Source organism: Rana temporaria, chromosome 1 (genome assembly GCF_905171775.1).
Source record: "Rana temporaria chromosome 1, aRanTem1.1, whole genome shotgun sequence".
Lineage (NCBI taxonomy): Eukaryota > Metazoa > Chordata > Amphibia > Anura > Ranidae > Rana > Rana temporaria.
The window spans coordinates 571,942,225-571,961,894 of record NC_053489.1 but is presented as its reverse complement, the minus strand read 5'-3'; the positions used below and the strand labels follow the sequence as shown (position 1 = coordinate 571,961,894).

Sequence of the window (19,670 nt, the reverse complement as noted above, 5' to 3'; positions counted from 1 at the left end):
ATTTTAGAACAGGGAAAAAAGGAAATAGGAATATTCACTGACTTTCTATACTTCGGAAGAAGCATGACAGACAGACGACTTTACAATATAAATAAATATAAATATAATAAACTTATAATTATTAACCACTTTCAACACTGTCATACTTTGAATGACAATTACTCAGTCATGCAACACTGTACCCAAATTAAAGTTTTACTTTTTTTTTTTTTTTTTTTAGACAGATGAAGCTTTCTTTTGGTGGCATTTAATTACCCCTGTTTTTTTTTTTTTTTTGCTATGTAAACAAAAAAAATAAAACATTTTGAAAAAAAAATGTTTTTAGTTCTGTTAAAAATGTTTGCAATAAATACGCTTTCTTCATAAATTTAGGCCAAAATGTATTCTGCTTCAGCTTATGTTTTTATATATATATATATATATATATATATATATATATATATATATATATATATATATATATATATATATATACACACATATATATATATATATATATATATATATATATATATTTCAAAATCACTTAACTGCTTCAGCCCTGGAAGATTTGACCAGGCCATTTTTTTCGATACAGCACTGTGTCGCTTTAACTGACAATTGCACTGTCGTGCAATGTTGTACCCAAACAAAATTGACGTCCTTTTTTTCACACAAAGCTTTCTTTTGGTGATATTTGATCACATCTGCAGTTTTTATTTTTTGCGCTATAAACAAAAAAAAAACAGCAACAATTTTGTAAACAACACAATTAGGGTTATTTACGAAAGGGAAATCCACTTTGCACTAGTGCAATTGAAATTGCACTTAAAGTGTACTTGGAATTGCAGTCACTGTAAATCTGAGGAGTAGATCTGAAATGAGGGGAAGCTCTGCTGGTTTTATCATTCAATCATGTGCAAGCTAAAATGCTGTTTTTTATTTTCCTTACATGTCCCCCTCAGATATACAGCGACTGAACTTCCAAGTGCACTTTGCACTTGTAGTTTGCACTTGTAGTGCAAAGTGGATTTGCCTTTCGTAAATAACCCCCAATATCTTTTACTTTTTGCTATAGTAAATATCCGATTTGTTTTTTAAAGAAAACACATTTTTCTCAGTTTTGGCCAATATGTATTCTTCTACATATTCTTGGTAATAAGCGTATATTGATTGGTTTGCGCAAAAGTTATAGCATCTACAAACTATGGGAAAGATTTATGGCATTTATATGGATTTTTTTGTATTAGTAATGGCGGTGATCTGCATTTTTTTGCAGTATTGCGACGTTGTGACGGACAGGTCGGTCACTTTTGACACATTTTTGGGACCATTGACATTTACAGAGCGAGCAGTGCTATAAATATGCACTGATTACTACGTAAATGTCACTGGCAGGGAAGAGGTTAACACTAGGGGGCAATCAAGGGGTTAACTATGTTCCCTATTGAGTGTTCTAACTGTGGGGGGGGGGGTGGGACTAACTAGAAGATTTGACAGAGCGTGGTTTCTACTTTGTAGAAACACACTCTCTGTCATCTCTCCTCAGACAGCATGGAGATTTGTGTGTTTACACACACAAACCCCTGTGTTGCCGCTGGTGCACAAGATCGTGTGTGGCCAGCAATGATCGCACCCTCGCACACCCTCTGGTGGCTCTCCTGGACGAAGCTGTATATATACGGGATCTCGCCTAGGAGAGCCATTCTGCCACAGTATATCTGCGTGAGCTGGTCGGGAACCGGTTAATCCTGATGTAATGACATCTCATTTCTTGAGGGTCTAAAATGCCAGGATGGTACCTATATTAACCCCCAAATTACCCATTTTTGGAAAGTAGACAGTTCAAGATATGTAGTAAGAGGCATGGTGAGGTTTTGAAGTTGTCATTTTCTGCAAAATTAAGAAAATAATAAATGTTTTTTTTTTTTTTCATTTTTTTGTCTACACACTGTTGCCAGTATTTACCAGCATCATCATATAATGGTGATCAGAGACACAAACTGATGACAGCAGGTATTTTTTTTTTTTTTTTTTTTTACATACTCTGACCATGGAGACTTTCATTAATAACTGTTATAAGCAATACATTTTTATGAATGACTTCTATTCATCCAGTGTGCACTATTGTGACACTGTGATTGGTCATAGCTATCACATGGTGCATATGCACTGCGATTGGCCCTCTCTGTACCATGTGATCACTGTGACCAATCACAGAGATCCACATAAAAATACACAATGAAGGGCTATTAATGAAAGCCATTCATTGTATACAACTGTCATGTGATCAGCAGATGACACTGAATTGTCAGACACTGACAGACTATGCCACAGCATTGCGCAGTCCTGGAGAGGACGTCATATGATGTCTACTCAGGATGGCAGTGTTCTCGTTGGGCTGTCATTGTACTATAGGCAGGGCAGGAATCAATTAATGATATAACTTGTTTGGAGGTTTTGTTGAAGATGTGCCAAAAGAAGATATTGCTGTTTAGATTGAAAGGTTTCTTATTGAACTTTCTGATTATTTATGATATTTCCTTCCAGAATCCATCCAGTTTGAATTAGAACAATATATGACACTTGGTCCTTTCTTTTTTCTTTTCTTTTTTTTTGGATCTCCAATACCAAATATTGCCATCAGCCTGAATCATTAAAAAAAATTTAACTAGCATTTCCTCATTCTCATCCCAGCTCGGAGCATAGTTCTACATATTCTTTTCGCTGCCAGGCTAATGATCATGCAAAAATGGAGACAATCCATTATCCCAAACATAACTGATGTAAAAGCATATCTCAACATGATTAAGGAGTATGAACATAACATAGCCATTCAATCTGACTCACTCAAGAAACTCAACCTCTCATGGGAACCGTGGCTACAAATTCAATGAAACTAAGAGCGTGAACACAAACAATGCCACCTCCAGATACATTTCTCTTTTCTTCCTTTCTTCTTTACAACAAATCCTTCCTCAGTGAACGTCTGCTCTAATGAATAATAATATATGTTTTGGAGCATAGTTGTGTCTTTAAACATTTGCAATGCCGATTACATATTTTTTTTATAAAAGCCGAACTACTGTAACAGTGACTTTTAATACCTGTTAAACTTTAAAAACGTAATAAAAAACAATACAACTTGAAAAAAAAAATATTAAAATGTAACTAGCATTTTTTTGCAGATCATTTGGGGAAGGGATGCAGGAAAACACACTAGTCATACTCTATCCACTCAGCAACCCCTGCTTCCCTGCATTTATATATGCAAAGATGAAAAGATAATAATTCCACACAATGGAATATCTAACCAGCTGCCACCCCCACCCAAAAACGTCTACCAAACGGTAGGTTGCAAAGTAAAAATAACCTTAAGTTCCACTGCCAGAAAAAAAAATGTAAGCTGTTTAAGTAAATCTCAAAATAAACTGTCTTAGGCTGGGTGGTTGATAATATTTTAGTAGTGGTGGTGCTAGGAATATTTCTTGAAGTCTCTCATCTTTTTGCAAAAAAGGCTGCAGCTCTTTTGCAATCTTTCTTAGAGCTTCTAGGGGTGGATTATAGGTGACCACTAGTGAAACCCTATTCTCATTTTCCATCTTTCTATATAATGTTAATCCATATAATGTAACTCAAAATATCACCTGTAAGTTAATTGCCCAATAAAACCTCTATCACTAAAGTGTGTCAAGAAAAAAATACTTGTGTTTTTAAAAACATGTATATGTTATTGCTCCTCCTTGTACCTTAAAGCAGAGGTTCACACAAAAAGTGAACCTTCGCTTTTTGGATCCCTCCCCCCTCCCGTGTCACATTTGGCACCTTTCAGGGGGGAGGGGGGTGCAGACACCTGTCTGAGACAGGTATTTGCACCACTTCCAGGATCTGATTCGGCTTGGCCTGAGTTCAGGCTTGGTACATCACCCACCACCCCCACACTCCCCCCCACACTGTCTTCTGGGAAACACTGTTCCAAGGAGAGAGTGGAGACCAGTGATGGCACGCCGCGATCCTCGCGCATGCGCAGTAGGGAATTGGGCAGTGAAGCCGCAAGGCTTCACTTCCTGATTCCCTCACCGAGGATGGCGGCGGAAGCAGCCGAGGACTGAGCAATTGCTCAGCCTCGTCTGTTGACATCGTCTGCTGACAGGTAAGTATCCATTTGTTAAAAGTCAGTAGCTACAGTATTTGTAGCTATTGGCAAAAAAAAATAAAAAATGTGTGGACTTCCGCTTAATGTATACATATGTGGGTTTCTGAACCATTTTTCATAAATGTATTAAGCCGTAAGAAGGGACATACTTGCATCTTTCATAATTTAAGTTAGTCAATGAAGGGTAACACTTAAACTCTAAACCCTAACAATAATAAATGTTATTTGCACCATTTTGATCTATTACCCATACTATGGAAAGTATTTTGTTATCTTGTCAATAAGTATTATCAACCTAGGACTAGCCTAGAACTAGCCTAGAAAGCTGCAACAAATTACATGTTAAGTTCTTGGATTCAGTTACATTTTAAGTAAGTACAGTCAAAGCTCATTTGGCTTTACTTCTCCTGTGGATCACAGAAGTGCAGTTTGTTCTGCACTCCTGTGAACTATTTTCAGCAGACAATGGGCTGAAGCCCGTTGTCGGATGATGTCACAGAGCTGGTATGGACTGGAAAAAGATTGCGGCAATATGGTTAGGATCCAACCATAACAGTGGCCACCCCCCTCCTCAGCTCAGTTGTCCAGTGATTTTAGGAGGGGAGGGGGCAGAGCAGAGATCAGTGAATGACAGTCACCAGCTCTCTGTTTACGGATATTTGAGAACCGAGTAATCACTGTGTTTAATCAGTCAGTTCCCAGTTTTAGGCCTCGTACACACGACCGGTTTCCTCGGCAGAATCCATCAAGAAACTTGGTGGGAGAGATTTTTGCCAAGGAAACCAGTCGTGTGTACGTTTTTCATCAAGGAAACTGTCAAGGAACTCGACGAGGAAAAAAAGAGAGCAAGTTCTCTTTTTCCTCTTTGGGAGTCTCAACTTCCTCGTCATGTTCCTCGTCGGGCTGGTTTTCATTGAGAAACTCGAGCGTGTTTATGCTAAGAAACCTGCGCTTGCTCAGAATAAAGTATGAGACAGGAGTAAAAGTAGCATTTGTAATGGAGATAACACATTTTTCAAGCTGTAACAGACTGAAAAGTGCAAATCGTCTCTTAAACTTTTACTTAACACGCAAACACATGAGATTAGCAAAAGCAGCCCCAAGAGTTGTGCAAGTGGAATTGAACTTCCCCTGCCATTGTATTTGTTGTAAGTCACCGCATTCGAGAACAAGGAGATTTTGTCTTGACCATGTGTATGCAAAGCAAGCTTGTCGAGTTCCTCGACAAGCCTAACAAGGAACTCAGAGGAAAACGATGTGTCTTTTCCGACGAGTTCCTTGGTCGTGTGTACGAGGCCTCAGAGCCAGTGGAAGTACAGATACAGTATTACACTAATGTTACATCCACCTAGGGAATTATGATTCTTGAAAAAAACGTACTGGTACTTATTATTTTACTCTTACTTTAACCTTATTTACAATGTGTTAAGTTCACAACTGGATTCTCAATTTGGAAAGTGAAAGGCTAAAGTTATGGTCCCTGGGCTACCGCTCAGAATTCCCCTTTAAGATCCATCACTGCATACATTTACCAGTATTCAACTAACACTAAAAGAACACATACAAGGTATGTCTAAAAAGTTTGGTGAATATTCTGTTATATATAACAGCAACATGGGTCAGGTGTGCGCACATGCACATTGCTAGCCAGAGACACGTCGAGAAGCACCACCTAGCCTGGAGCAGACCGTCAGGGTAAACCCGCTGTGGGCAGTTGAACGTAGTCAGTGTGAGAGGTAGGGTCACAGTGCAATGGAGCAACACGTGAACATCAAGTTCTGCTACAAATTGACAAAAGCGGTCGTTCCCGGTTTGTGCCACAGAAGCTAACAGACAAACAGAAAGCAAAAGGTATGGAAACCTTTGGAGATTTCATTACCGTGTGTGACCAAAATCCATACTTTGTGTGAACCATCATCACAGGGGATGAGACCTAGTGCTACCAGTTTGATCTGGAATCCAAGCAGCAATCAATGGAATGGCGTTCACCAGTTTCCCCACGATTTAAAAAGAGTTACCTGCAAAAGTCCAAGGTCAAGACAATGTTGCTAGCCGCTTTCTTCAACAAAGGATGGCATCATCCTTAAGGAATTTGTTCCTGTGGATAAAGCCATGAACATTGCATTCTTCGAGGAAGTTTTGAAATGGTTGCTATGACAGATCCGCTGTGTTTGGCCAGTGTTGCACAGGACTGGACAGTGGATGTTGATAACGTGCCTGAGCACTGTGTGATCCGTGTGAGCCAATTCTCTGCTCAGTGCAGTGTGCCTGTTCTCGCTCATCCTCTGTACTTCCCCGATCTGGAGCCTGCAGACTTCGTTCTGTTTCCCCGCCTGAAAAATGTCATAATAGGTGCACGTTTTTCGGACGTGGTGGCAATCCAAGTATGTGTGACAGTGGTTCTCCTAAAGAGACCTTTGCTGACAGTTTCCAGAAGCTTTATACACGTTGCCAAAAGGTGTTTTGTGAAAGATGGCGATAATTTTGAAGGCCAATAATAGTAATTTGTTTGTATCTTCTGTTGTTTGTTTTCTGATACCATTCACTGAACTTTTTAGACACACTTTGTATGATAAAGTCTATATATTTAAAAACAAAGTGGAAGAGACACTGAAAAGATTTTTTTATCTTGCCTCAATTGGTAATATGTTCTAATGAAACACAGAAACTTCAGCTATACAATTTGACACACAGCTCTGTATTTCTATCTATTTAATCCTGGAGTGTAGAAAACGTTATTTTAGAATTTGGCCATCATTGCTTTTATATTATGCAGGATTCCACTATTTTACCCCATTATTTTGTCCAGATTTGCAGAGGTTTGCAGCTGAAAAAAATACTACCACATGTAAAAAATTCTATTTTGCTTAACCACTTCAATACCGCACATGTCATATGACGTCCATCCAGGATGGGAGATCCCCTTTGTAGACGTCATATGACATCCTGGATTTGTGTGGTGATATCTGAATGATGCCTGCAGCTAGAGGCATCATTCAGATATCATTGTGTTCTGGCGGGGATCTTGCGCACCATAAGAACAATCATAGCGGCATTTCCGCCGCTTGATCGTTCTTCTAGACGCCGGGAGGGGACATCCCCCCTCCCGCCGCTTCTCCGGGCTCTCCCGTGCCATCGGGGGCCCGGAGAAAGAATCGCCCAGCGCCGGATAGGAAGTATAGAGATGACTGGTGACCAGTCATCTCTATGACCGTCGGAGGCCCGGGTGCAATGTGATGATGTCACGCCCGGGTACCCGGAAGTAAACAAAGCCGCAATTGCGGCTAGTAAGCATGAGATTGGTGAATTTTTTTTCGCAATCTCATGCTTTCCAGCCTGGAGGAGAGATGTGGGGTCTTATTGACCCCGCATCTCTCCTTAAAGAGGACCTGTCACACACTATTCCTATTACAAGGAATGTTTACATTCCTTGTAATAGGAATAAAAGTGAGCAAAAAAAAAATGTAAAAAAAGTGTAAAAAAAAATGCCCCTGTCCCCGGTAGCTCGCGCTCAGAAGCAAACGCACACGTAACTCCCGCCCATGTATGTAAACGTCATTCAAACTACATATGTGAGGTATCGCCGCGTGCGCTAGAGCGTGTGCAACAATTCTAGCACTAGACCTCCTCTGTAACTCTAAACTGGTAACCTGTCAAATTTTTCAAAGCGTGGCCTATGGAGATCTTTAAGTAACAAAGTTTGGTGCCATTCCATGAGTGTGCGCAATTTTAAAGCATGACATGCTAGGTATCTATTTACTTGGCGTAACATCATCTTTCATATTTTACAAAAAAATTGGGCCAACTTTACGGTTTTGTTATTTTTTAATTCATGAAACCATTTTTTTCCCCCAAAAAAGGCGTTTGAAAAATTATTGCGCAAATACCATGCAAGATAAAAAGTTGAGTAAAAGTGATTCAGCGCTGGAAAATCAATAAAATTAAACTAAATTGCAAGCCAGCACTGTAGATATAACTCAAAAATATCTCAAAGTGAATATGTAAAAAGGTAGTGCAGCGCAAATGATAATACAATACATACAATAATAAATCAATAAATAGATTTGGTAAAGTCCATAAAGTGCAAAGTGATATAAGTGCTCCAAAAAATCAATAGTGATCAAAAGTGCAAACAATCTTCAACGGATCCGTGACCCACAGGAAAGGGTTAACCTCCACCAAGAGAAAAGGGTGGCCTCTCACCTCAATAATTCGACCTGTGGCTAGGTCAAAAGGCAAGAAGCAAAATCTCCAAAGATTGATAATCAACTTCACATGGGTTCAATTTCCAAAGAATCCACCAGATGGCACCAGCGGGCAATAAGCAAGGCAACACTCTCCCATACAGCAATAACATGGACCGAAAAGGAGTAAGAAGGACAATTCTAAGTGCTAACTGCTTAAAACGTTTTAATGAAATTTAAAAGCATAAGATAAAACACTCACATGGTCCTGCACTCATAAGCCGAGTGCAGGAATGACAGCAGTTACCGGAACGAACGTCCGGATCAGTGTAAACAGCTTGTTGGGTCTCTGTGAGGCAAACGCGGATGACGTCAACGTAGCTCCTCCCCCTCGTACGCGTTACGTCCCAAAGTGGGCGGGACTTCATCAGCGTGGGGCTGAGGAAGTCCCGCCCACTTTGGGACGTAACGCGTACGAGGGGGAGGAGCTACGTTGACGTCATCCGCGTTTGCCTCACAGAGACCCAACAAGCTGTTTACACTGATCCGGACGTTCGTTCCGGTAACTGCTGTCATTCCTGCACTCGGCTTATGAGTGCAGGACCATGTGAGTGTTTTATCTTATGCTTTTAAATTTCATTAAAACGTTTTAAGCAGTTAGCACTTAGAATTGTCCTTCTTACTCCTTTTCGGTCCATGTTATTGCTGTATGGGAGAGTGTTGCCTTGCTTATTGCCCGCTGGTGCCATCTGGTGGATTCTTTGGAAATTGAACCCATGTGAAGTTGATTATCAATCTTTGGAGATTTTGCTTCTTGCCTTTTGACCTAGCCACAGGTCGAATTATTGAGGTGAGAGGCCACCCTTTTCTCTTGGTGGAGGTTAACCCTTTCCTGTGGGTCACGGATCCGTTGAAGATTGTTTGCACTTTTGATCACTATTGATTTTTTGGAGCACTTATATCACTTTGCACTTTATGGACTTTACCAAATCTATTTATTGATTTATTATTGTATGTATTGTATTATCATTTGCGCTGCACTACCTTTTTACATAAGATAAAAAGTTGCAATGACTGCCATTTTATTCCCTAGGGTGTCTGCTAAAAAAAATATATAATGTTTGGGCGTTCTGAGTAATTTTCTGCCTATTCTGGCAGAAGTGCCAGAATAGGCCCGGTATGGGAGGTGGGTATAAAAGTCCTGTATTGAAGGGGTTAAAGCAGAAGCCAGGAAGGACAAATTATAGTTGGTAGGCTTAGTCCAGTCCTGTAAGTAGAAATTGAATTCAATAATAAAAAGGCCGGTATTTTAGTTTACATTTATAACAGAAGCATATCTCTGGTAGACATAATGGCTAATATGCAGTACTTGATAATGAATAATACATTGTTGTGGTTCTCATTGACACTTCTAATACTGCATTACAGTGGGCTAGTAGAGCACACTGATATCTAGAAAATAGATATTGGTCTAAAGTATGTGAGAATGTCTAGCTCTACAGCAGGCTGGTAATCATTTTATTTAGGAATTCTCATCAAAACTAGATTTATTCTAGCTATCAAAGCATTCAAACTACATAGCATTATATATGTTTATATTGTTAAAGCTGAATTTCAGGCAAGCTGCAAAATACACAGAATAAATACATATATTGCCATGTGAAAAAGTAAACACACCCCATGGAAACTGTTGAGTTTTTCATTACATTTGACATGTGAAACATCAAATCTTCATTTAAAGTGAACTGGAACAGGTGCAACTGAGCTACTACCTCCTGTGTAATGCTTGGTGAGCCTCACAAACAGTCTGGGACGTCTCTGTAAAATTCCATGTACAGTCCATGTAAATGGGAGAATAGCTGGTGTCACGAAAGTCGACTAAAACATTGTTTTATTATTGCAGATGAACAACAGTCAAAAAATCCAACAAATTTCAGCCATCAGGCCTTAAAGTGATTATAAATTCAGAAGATTTTTTTATTTTAATGCAGTCTATGCATTAACCTCCCTGGCGGTATGATTCTTTCTGGTTTTGGGTGCTGAAAGCAGTACAATTATTTTGCATGAACATTTGGCATTTTATATTGTAGGCCTGTAATTCTTAGGAATAACTCACTTAAATCTGACCACAAATCACTATCGCTCAATTCTGTAAGTGATTCTAATTTATTATCGCTGTTTTCTAGCTGCTCTAAAACCACTTTTGACATACAGGGACACTTTTTGGATGCTATGGACAATCTACAGTTTCCAGGCAGAAAGAACAGTTTTTATTATATAAAAGTGCATGTAGGACACTGGTCAGACCACTAGGGACAAAGGGGGTGTGTATTTATTTCATACAGTACTGTAATCTGTAAGATTACAGTATACTGTATGTATTGTGTTTATTTACTTTTTTAATTTGGCGCCGATCTCCGCCCCGTGCATCGTAAAGTCGCAGGGAACAAAGCTCGGCGGCACACAGGCACTGTGTGAATTGAGCAAGACGGCAGCTCGATCACACAGCGGGGAGGCATCGCAGGATCCAGGGACAAGGTGAGTAACTCTGCCTGCCTGGATACTGCGAGCGATCTCGAGCCTGGCTCAGGGATACCGCTAATGGTACAGGATTTCCACCCCGAGCTCGACTTGGGAATACCGCCAGGGGGGGTTAAGATAAAAAGCCTTCTGTGTGCAGCAGCCCCCCTCAACCCCCACAATACTTACCAGAGCCCCATCTCTGTCCAGCGATGTCCACGAGTGTCTCGCTGTCTGAGACTCTCCCTTCTGATTGGCTGGAACACAGCAGTGGTGCCATTGGCTCCCGCTGCTGTCAAAGTCAGCTAGCCAATCAGGAGAGAGAGAGCAGCGGGGCCGCAGCTTCGTGTCTATATGGATACAAGTAGGTGTGACACGGCTCAGGGTGCCTCCATAGCAAGCTGCTTGCTGAGGGGGCACTCAACAGGAGGGAGGAGCCAAGAGCACAGAAGAGGGACCAAAGAAGAGGAGGATCCAGGCTGCTCTGTGCAAATCCACTGTACAAAGCAGGTGAGTTTAACATGTTTGTTATTTTTATAGAAAAAGACTAGGCTTTAATTATGGCTTACAAATAAGTGACCTTCATTTAAAGTGAATCTATAGTTTGTAAAAAAAAAAAAAAAAAAAAAAAACAAACAAACATAATATAATTACCTAATCTGTGCAATGTTTTTGCACAGAACAGTCCTAAACCTCATTTTTTTGGGTCCCCTGCCGACGGGCCTGGTTCCACGCCCTGCCTGGTGCCTCCAATATCAAGCCTTACTCTTGAGCCACACTCCTGTTAATGGACATTATCCATTCACAAACAGAGTTTGGCTTTGTCCTGCCCCCACTCTCTCCTCCTTGGCTCTCTGACTGGGATTGACAGCAGCAGGGAGCCAATGGATCCCATTGCTGTGTGAGCCAATGAGGAGAGGGACCTGGGAGAGCCACTGCTTCAATGCACACCGCTGGACCGGGATGAGGCTCAGGTAAGTATAAGGGTTTTTTCCTTTAGAACAACTTTAAAAGTACCTACATATAAAGGTAATATACTTTGGAAAACACTAATTTAAAATGTGTATTCATTCTCAGAATGTATACAAATGGATTATCCAACACACTGTGTGCTATTTGCCCTCATCCCTAAATTCAGCATTTACAAACAACAATAATAGTAGCCAATGACTTTTCGAGAGACATATAGATACAAGAATATATAAAAATCTATTTTTTTTAATGACATAAGATAAAAAACAAACCACAACTCAAAAAGCAGACAATAAAATACAGAATTTTGGGGTTCACATAATTGTTTAGATTCAATGTAATCCACATGTAGACTCTATATGTGGATAACATTGGATGGTGGTTTGGTTCTTATCGAATGTCATAATAATACTGTGAATGGTGTCAAGCAAAAAAATGTTTGACACATCTGCGCCTATTTAAAAAAATACCTCTTCAGCTGCTAGCCTAGACCAGTGTCAAAATAAAACACTTGCAGATCAAGAAACTAGAAAAAATGCTAATATTTTTTGCTATAATACATATGCTAAGAAATAAATACATTTTTTAAAGTACACAATTGCTCAATGTTTTTACGAGCAATACATACATGTATCATAAAAGTGTTTTTTGGGTACAAAAAGGTCCATTACCTCTGGTGAGTGTGTTGTAGCACTGGGGAGAGTGCTGAGAACTTTTAATTTGTGTGTTAAAGGAGTTGTAAAGGAATTTTTTTTTTTGCCTAAAATGAATGTCTGCAAGGTAGACAGACAGAATAGTGTAATGATTCTGTTAAAAAACGAGTAAATACCTATTTAATTCCTTCATCTATATCACCTCCGGCATTCTAGTTTCTGTTATCTCAATCACTTCCTGGTTTGCATGGCTCGTTCATGTAAGAACTACATTTCCCAGTATGAATTGCGGCACGCCCAGTAATTCACACCTCCTTGAAGTCTCTAACACGTAGAGAGCGTCCTGCCACACAGATGTAGTTCCCAGGAGGGGGTGAGCACGTTACTGACCACCGCAGTAAAGCCTCCCTTCACTGTGATGAGTAACAATCAGACAAGCAGGAAGTGAACAGAACAGAGAAGAAATAGAGCAACTTCTGAGCAAAAACGAACAATGAGCAAGTGAAAAGAGCAAATCCTTTACAACCCCTTTAAGCAAAGAGAGGCACATGGATTATACATGGAAGAAAATTTGCACTTTATTTTTTATGTTGGATGGACACTTATGTAACATATATGTATTGCACTTTAAATCATTGAGCAACTGTGTATGTTAAAACATTAATTTATTTCCTAGCATATGTATTAAACAGAGCATTTAGCTCATTTATATTTTTAGTGTTTCCTTTTTTGTGTTTTCTTATTAATAAAACTTATGTTTTTTATATATGCAATGTTCTTCCTTGTCTTGTTACAGCCTTGTCATGTTACAGTCAAAAACATAAATGTATTTTATTGGGATTTTATGTGAAAGACCAACACAAAGTGGCACATAATTGTGAAGTGGAAGGAAAATTATAAACAGTTTTACAACGTTTTTTTGCATATAAATATGTGAAAAGTGTGGTGTGCATTTGTATTCTGCCCTCTGAGTCAATACTTTGTAGAATCACCTTTTGCTGTGATTACAGACACAAGTCTTTTTGGATATGTGCCATTTTTTCCCATGCTTCTTTGCAAAGTAGCTCAAGCTGTCAGATTGGATGAACAGCAATTTTCAAGTCTTGCCACAAATTCTCAATTGGATTTAGGTATGGACTTTGACTGGGCCATTCTAACACATGAATATGCTTTGATATTAACCATTTCATTGTAGCCCTGGCTGTATGTTTAGAATCATTGTCCTGCTGGGAGGTGAGTTAGAGTCTTTTGCAGACTCTAACAGGCTTTCTTTAAAGATTGCCCTGTATTTGGCTCCATTCATCTTCCCATCAGCTCTGACCACCTTATGTGTCCCTGCTGAATTAAAAGCATCCCCACAACATGATGCTGCCACCACCATGTTTAAAGGTGGGGATAGTGTGTTCAGGGTGATGTGCAGTGTTAGTTTTCTACCACACATGGGGGTTATTTACGAAAGGGAAATCCACTTTGCACTACAAGTGCACTTGAAAGTGCTTTGAAAGTGGACTTGGAAGTGTGGTCGCTGTAAATCTGAGGGGTAGATCTGAAATGAGTGGAAGCTCTGCTGATTTTATCATCCAATCATGTGTAAGCTAAAATGCTGTTTTTTATTGTCCTTGCATGTCCCCTTTTGGATCTAAAGCAACTGCACTTCCAACTGTACTTTCAGTGCACTTTCAAGTGCACTAGCAGTGCACTTGTAGTGCAAAATGGATTTGCCTTTAGTAAATCAACCCCATTGTGTTTTGCTTTTAGGCCAAAAAATTCAATTTTGGTCTCATCTCACCAGAGCACCTTCTTCCACATATTTTCTGTGTCCCCCCACGGGACTTCTTATGGCTTTCTTTCAACAATGGCTTTCTTCATGCCACCTGTGATGCAATTGCCTATATATTCTTCAGTTTAATTATCCCTGCTAATTTAATGCTGTGTTAGAGGTAACAGGTGGTTTCATGTGTGACTCATCTCTCTGTGTAACAGACTGTTCATATGTTAAATAAGGCTGGCTTTTGAAAGGCCTTTAATTGTGTGATAACACTGTCTACAGCCTAGTAATGCTCAGAGGTGTTAATAGGTGTCAAGCTGCATGCAGACGAAACGTCTGCCTAGGAAACTCAAGTGTGTGAAGGTGGTTTGTTGTTATGCTGTTTAAGGAATGTGCAGTGATTAGACATGATGATTATCAGTCGGTGCCGACCTGTCTAGAATGTTTTAGTAATTAGCCTTAGTGTGTGATTAGGGGGGTGGAGATTTCATTGTTGCTTTAATGTCTTGGACTGTATAAAAAGCTGAGAAGAAAACCATTAAAGTGTGTTGTTCCAGCAGTAAGCTTGTCTCATGTGTGGCTTTTTGGGCGACTCCAGGAATATTCCTCCTCGTGAAATATTGGGAAGAAGGGAACGTTGACGGGGATATCATTGTAATACCGTCACACCACCCTTCTATAAAGGACAGATTTGTGGAGTAATAGTTGTCCTGTGAACAGATTCTCCCACTTGAGTTGTGGATCTCTGAAGCCCCTCCAGAGTTACCCTGGGCCCCTTGGCTGCTTCTCCAATTAATGCTCTCCTTGCCCGGCCTGTCAGTTTAGGTGGACAGCCATATCTTGGTAGGTTTGCAGTAGTGACATACTCTTTCCATTTCCGGTTTATGATGGATTGAACAGTGCTCTGTGAGATGTTCAAAGCTTGGGATATTTTTTTATAGCCTAACCCTGCTTTAATCTTCTCCACAACGTTATCCCCAACTTGTCTGGTGGGTTCCTTGGCCTTCATGATGCCGTTTGTTCCCTAAGGTTCTCTAACAAACCGCTGAGGGCTTCACAGAACAAATGTATTAATACTGAAATTAAATTACACACAGGTGGACTCTTGGTTTCACTAGAATTTAGTTAGGGGTATCAGAGTAAAGGGGGCTGAATACAAATACATGCCACATTTTTCAATTTTTTTTTTTTTTTAATCTGGAAAACCATTTATCATTTGACTTCCCCTTCACAATTATGTGCCACTTTATGTTGGTCTATCACATAAAATCCCAATAAAACACATTTAAGTTTTTGGTTGTATCATGACAAAATGCAGAACATTTCAAGGGGTATGAATACTTTTTCAAGGCACTTTATCTATATGTCCATCTAAAAGCCATTGGCTACTATTATCGTTGTTTGTATATTCTCAGGATTTAAGTGAATTAAAATGAATATTTGTTAGGTAGGTAAAATAAGTACAACCCTACATTAACAACCATGTTAAAGCCATGAAATTAGGATCAGGTGCTCCAGATACGGTATCAATGTTTAGATATTACTTAGGGATTATGCAGGTGATGTTGCCTTATTTAACCATTTGATAATAATAGACAGACCTGTACGCCATATGGTTATACCTTGATGAGGTCTGTCCCAGTTCTGTTTTTAAGAGTTGACAGTCAGCTCTCTAACGAGATGCTGGATTGCTTTTATAAGCAGTGGGAGGGGATGACACTCCCATCTCGCCACCTTCCATGGCTTGATTGGGTTGTCCTGTCCCATGAGTCACTCGATTGACCAGCCATAGCTTCCATCGTCTGACCATAGAGACAAACAAGGACCAGAATTGCTTCAATCTTCTCTATGATATAAGTAACTGAAAGTGATGACCCTACATCACTTCAAGTTTACCCTGATGTAAACGGCGTCATTTTTAAAAATGAGAAGTATTTAATCCCACTGATCTTATAGACCCCATATCTCTCCATAAAGGGTACATGTCAATGTCTGTTTACATTCCTTGTGACAGTAATAAAATTAATACGAAAAATTAAAGTAACAGTGTAAAAAAAAAAGTTATTAAATAAAAGAAAAAAAAAAAAAGTGTCTCCATCTCCCATTTATGCAAATTTGAAAAAATTATGGTGAAAAAGTCTTATTTAGTCCTTTTTATATATAGGAATGAGATTTGGGTTTGGGTTGAACATTAGTAGAACCCAGATTGGTAATGGAAAACTCACACAAATCCCTTGCTGCTAAAATGCAAACAAACTAGGGATGTAATTGGCCAAATATGATCATGCCCGTATTTGGTTAGTGATTTCACCTGGGATCCCTGCTGATGCATTTACATTCCCATAGCACCAGGGATCTGTCATTAGCAAAAGCAGTGAGGCAGGGAGACAGTGTTGGAAATTGGGTTATCATGGTGGTGGGTTCACATTGTTGGGTGGTAGGCAGTCATGATTGATGATTCATTTACATCACTTGTTTGATGATGGATTTATATTGAGGGACTTTATTGATTTTTTTTCAGATTCCTATGAGTCCTCTCACAAACACCCACATCCTTTTTGGGGAACAGGCCATTGTCTCTTAACATTGGGACAATGCAAGGGGGAGAGGCCTTTTTGCCCACTTTTGCAAGGTACCCTGCAATGTTGAAAGTCATGTGGCCTAGTATGGCAGAGGAAGAGGGTAGATTGCATGCTCACTACCCTCCTATTCCTTGCTACCCAGGCTTCATGCCTATATGACGGTGTATTTATAATTTTAGGATGAACCCCAAACAGTGTTTTATTCAGATTGTCAGTTTCAAAGGACTACATTGTAATGTTCTAAAATACCACATTAATTTTTAAAGGTACTCAACAAGCATGTAATTTATTGGATTTAAGTATATCACTTCTCCCCTCTAAATCACAGTTTTTTTTTAACTGATGTATATATCCACCTTGGCAGTGCCCAACTACCCAAGCCCACTTTAATTTAACAATAACCTGCCTATTAGCCTTAAAAAAAGGTCAAAAATATTAAAATTTGACTCTAATAGACATTGATGAGATACGACACTAAGTTTGGCAAGAACATGTTTTATTAAGTTTGCTGAACCCTGACAGATTTGCTCATCCCTATTTATATATTACACATTTATACATTTGTTTAGGGGAAAGAAGAAATACTCAAAAAGCCAAATTACAGGCAATTTTTGAAGACGTATATCTTATACTACAGGTGACATATAAATTGTACTCAGAGGTTATGTTTTATAATGGCAGCCCGCAAGTCTATTTATTTGTGGCAACATTCATACACAGCAATATGAAAGAACAAAATTGAATCGACCAGAACAGAGGTGAACCTTTTCAAAAATACACTCACCTTGTCACTTATTCTGAAAAGAAAGAGCTTTGCTTTAATATTGTCAATTTGGCACTGTAGGAGAGCCAAGTCAATGAGCAACCTAAGCAGCCTGCAATGGTTGATACTTGTCAGAGAAAGCAACAAGGGAAAAGATAAAAAATACAAATTTTGATTCAGAGATTTTTCCAACTTTATAAGCTGTACTTCATTTTGAATTGGGCATTTTAAATTCAGAGTATATTTGACTCAAACATAAAAAATCACCAAACTAAAATGCACCTCCGATGAAGTCACGTGTCGTGACGTAATGCATAAGGTTAGATGTGACCGGAAGTGACGTGACACCCTGACCGTCCACCGGAAGTGCCGCTGTTTGGCGTTTTATTCGTTTTTTCAATGTAAGCACATTTTTACCTTTATTAAATTTTAAAGTGCTTGCATACTTCACCATGAGAGCTTTTTATTTCTACATTTGCTCCTGATACACCTTGTGGCTATCCTGTGGAGTCGACTTCGCTGCGCCTGGACCTATACTGGTATTAGATACAGAGAACGCCCCTCGATTCTATCTCAGCACTGGGAAGATTCCGTGCAACACGTGTTACCCACTGTTTGGATTCTGTTCCCGTTTTGGGAGGATTTCGTTGACACGCATGACCTAGTGTCTGGAGGTAAGCGCACTGCGAGCCCAGGCTAAGCAAAGAGTTATCAAGATTGTCCACATTGATGCCCGAAGTGCAGAAGTTTTGTTTATCACTGGCACACTAGATTGATTTATCCAAACTTTGATTTATATATTTGGACTTTTATTTTTGGATCTATTATCAGTTTTGGGTTATTTCACTAATTTTGAATTCACTGCATATCTTTATTGATTGTTATCAGTCCCCTATGGACTGTCTTTATATTCACTTTTAGATTTTCAGTTTGCGCTCATCATTCTTTATTCAGACCTTTATTTGTTGTTAGCACATTTTAGATTTGAGCAGCATTTTGTTTTTCACTGGTCACTTTTAATTTTCACTGTTGGCTAGCGCTTTAGTCACCCACTTGTCTAAAATGCAAGTTTCATGTAAGACTGAAAAATGAGAATTGCCTGATAAATTGCTGATTTTGCCTTTGTAGAAACCAAAATACATGCTGAAACCACTCTATTTTCCTTACTGGCTGATTGAACAGATTTTACATTTCTACTTTAAATCTATTTTTAATCCATCATAACCCTTTCCCTTTCGTCAAGCTTGGCCAAGCATCCGGCTGTTGGGGGGCAAACAAACAGAAAGTACATCGGCTGTTAAGGCCATTAGAAATCTTACCTAAAGAGACTTATTTTTTTATTTTTTTAACTCATATAACACCAATAATTGATGCAGCATGTTACATACTGTACATCCACATCAGTCTCAGCCCTCAAGGAGCTTACAGCAGAGACAATTCAGACAGGAGCTAATTAACCTACCAGCATGTCTTTGAAGTGTGTGGGTAGAAACCCGCACAAGCAATGCAAACTTTCTGCTGATCGTGTCCTAACAGTGCTGCAAGACAGAAGTTCTAACCACTAAACCACTGTGCTAATTGCAGACTGCATCACAGTCTGGCCCAAACTTTTCAATGGTAATCAAACCAATAAGCGACATTAAGAATTTATTTCACATTTTTCTATTATTGCCAGAAGCCTATAAGCTTTGCTCTTTAATAGAAGCCTAGACTAAACCTTTACATTTTGGTTTTGTTAAAACAAAGCATGTGAACAAATAAAAATAAAACAAATTATACTTGGATAATTAAGTGTAAAATAAACCCAATTTTACAAATACAGCAACATAACAGAAAATGATCATCATCATCATCAAATCGTGTGCAATTCATCAATTTAACTGTTGACCATGCATTGAATCAGCTTTGTTTTGATGTGGGAAATAGTGGTAGAAGATCCTAACTTCAACTGGATTACATTTAGTTTTTCACATAAAATCCAGGTCATTGTTAACTTCCCATCCTCGAGGTGCCATCCATTGCCAATGAGTGACAGGGCACACATTATACCTTTCAGAGAATGTCTCATTATGGCTGCTTGGTAGTTTGCCCGT

At 39.2% G+C, this 19,670-nt stretch overlaps 1 protein-coding gene across 3 annotated transcripts in view; it reads right to left on the bottom strand.

The window, feature by feature from the left end:
- Nucleotides 1–19,670, bottom strand: part of SGCZ (sarcoglycan zeta) — a 1,301,913-nt gene that overhangs the window by 1,121,870 nt on the left and 160,373 nt on the right. The gene's annotated exons all lie outside the window — the stretch shown is intronic.